Source organism: Myotis lucifugus, unplaced genomic scaffold, assembly GCF_000147115.1.
Source record: "Myotis lucifugus unplaced genomic scaffold, Myoluc2.0 scaffold_2, whole genome shotgun sequence".
NCBI classification, from domain to species: Eukaryota; Metazoa; Chordata; class Mammalia; order Chiroptera; family Vespertilionidae; genus Myotis; species Myotis lucifugus.
The window spans coordinates 18,707,855-18,710,060 of NW_005871050.1; the positions used below are offsets into that span (position 1 = coordinate 18,707,855).

A 2,206-nucleotide genomic window follows, 5' to 3' on the forward strand; every position below is an offset into this window, starting at 1 on the left:
TCTACCAACTGGTAGTGGTTCCCAGATGCCAATTAGCACATGAAAGCTGGTTTGTTATGGGTATTGTCACAGGTCAGAAATGAAAAAAGAAAAACAACAATTTAGTGATTTTTTTCTCCCAGAAAAATAAATCTATTGAGTATAAAGAACCATCTTTTAGTCTTATATTGCCCTTTAGTTTTTGGTTGTTAAAATGTCCTTTTAGGCCCTAACTGGTTTGGCTCAGTGGATAGAGCGTCGGCCTGCGGACTGAAAGGTCCCAGGTTCGATTCCGGTCAAGGGCATATACCTTGGTTGCGGGCACATCCCCAGTAGGAGATGTGCAGGAGGCAGCTGATCGATGTTTCTCTCTCATCAATGTTTCTAACTCTGTATCCCTCTCCCTTCCTCTCTGTAAAAAATCAATAAAATATATTTAAAAAAATGTCCTTTTAGCCTGGCCGGCATGGCTTAGTGGTTGAGTGTTGACCTATGAACCAGGAGGTCAAGGTTTGATTCCCGATCAGGGCACATGCCCGGGTTGCAGGCTCGATCCCCAGTGTGGACTGTGCAGGAGGCAGCCAATTAATGATTCTCTCTCATCATTGATGTTTCTATCTCTCTCTCCCTCTCACTCTCCAAAATCAATAAAAATATATTTAAGAAATATCCTTTTACCCTTTCTTTAATGAAATGATAGTGATAAGGGATTCTGTACCTTATTATCTGAAAGCCTTAAGGCGAGATATGTTTCAGAATTTAGGTTCTTTTTGGATGTTAGACAGGGAATACAGTGCCTATAACCAATAGTACTTAACTTCAGCCCGGGTTGAGTTGGTACCTCGAAACCAGTTACAGTAATATTTCTGCAGTGAAATGGAAGAATATTTATACTAAGTGAGATAGAATTAGCCTGTGGATAGCCTCACATTTGTTCAGGTCAGGGTTTACTGCCAGATGAGTTCAGATCAGTTCAGATTTTGCTGCCAAATGAGTTACAGGCAAGAAAAAAAAAGGACGATTTGATCTCCAATTATTTGGATTTTGAAATTGTGGATAAAGGGTCATGGGCTTATAATTGCCTTTAAAATATTATTTCTTTGGAAAATAAAGTTGGCTACCCTTTGTAGGACCCCAAGATGTTTTTGAAATTTCTCTGGTCCACAAAACCCAAAAGCATGGGAAAACACTCACTTTGAAAGCTGTTGAAGTGATTATAACTTAACTCATCCCTAGCAAATGATAATGTAATCTTTGAATGTTGCAAGATTCCTCAAATAGACTTAATCAAAGTAAGTTGAAATTAAGTTTATCTTGTAGCAATTTTAGGAAACTGGAGCAAGAGAGAAAGTTGCAGAAACCACCCACATTTCCCAGTGATAGGTTGGGATTCTCTGCGAGATTGGTTTTAATAGAAAGATCCTCTGGGAGACATTATTTTTGGCCAATGGATAAGTGAACTTTAGACCCTGGAGAGAGGTCTGTGTTGGGGAAGGGCAACCACAAGTAGCTATGTTAACTTAACTGATTAATTTTTGGCATTTATGGGTTATGTTTCTATTAATCAGATGTGACTACCAATTTCCATCTCACATGTTTAAAATGAGTTAGCAGCCATTGGAGCACTTTGATAATATCGACCACCTTACCATGTAAAATTGTTATTTTGAGGAGTAATTCCATACTGCATATTCATGTGTGTCATTGTCCAATCTGGCTTCCTGTTGGAGAGGTAATTTGATCTCTTTATTCTACATGGTCTTTTAAGGCTCTCTTCTCTAGCATCCTAGCAGGATATACTATCTAAGTTAGAAGTATAATAGTCTTTGCCTTCAAAATTTTGTGAAGGCAAGCTTACCTAATTAAAGGGTGTCCCAAAATTCACGCAAGAAGTAATTTTGATAGAAAACACAGGTTTATAATTACAAATTGTAAATTTTTTATTGATTCATAAAGTATACAGTATAGGGTTATGTATGGAATAGCATATCAGTTAAATGGCCTCCACGGCTTTGCTGGCACATACGCCTGAGAAACAATTCAATTACTGCATGAGTCATTTTCTGGTCATGTAATTTCCCATTTTGGTGATCAGAATTGGCCGCCCAGATCATGCGATTTAACGCCATTGGACTTTTTTCTTTGGGGTTTTTTGAAGTCTAAAGTTTATGCCAACAAGCCCACGACCACCCATGCCTTGAAGGAGGAAATTGAGTGCTGTATCAAC

At 38.3% G+C, this 2,206-nt stretch overlaps 1 protein-coding gene across 1 annotated transcript in view; it reads left to right on the forward strand.

Moving 5' to 3' along the window:
• Window positions 1-2,206, forward strand: part of KLHL13 (kelch like family member 13) — a 419,190-nt gene that overhangs the window by 324,550 nt on the left and 92,434 nt on the right. The window lies entirely within an intron of this gene.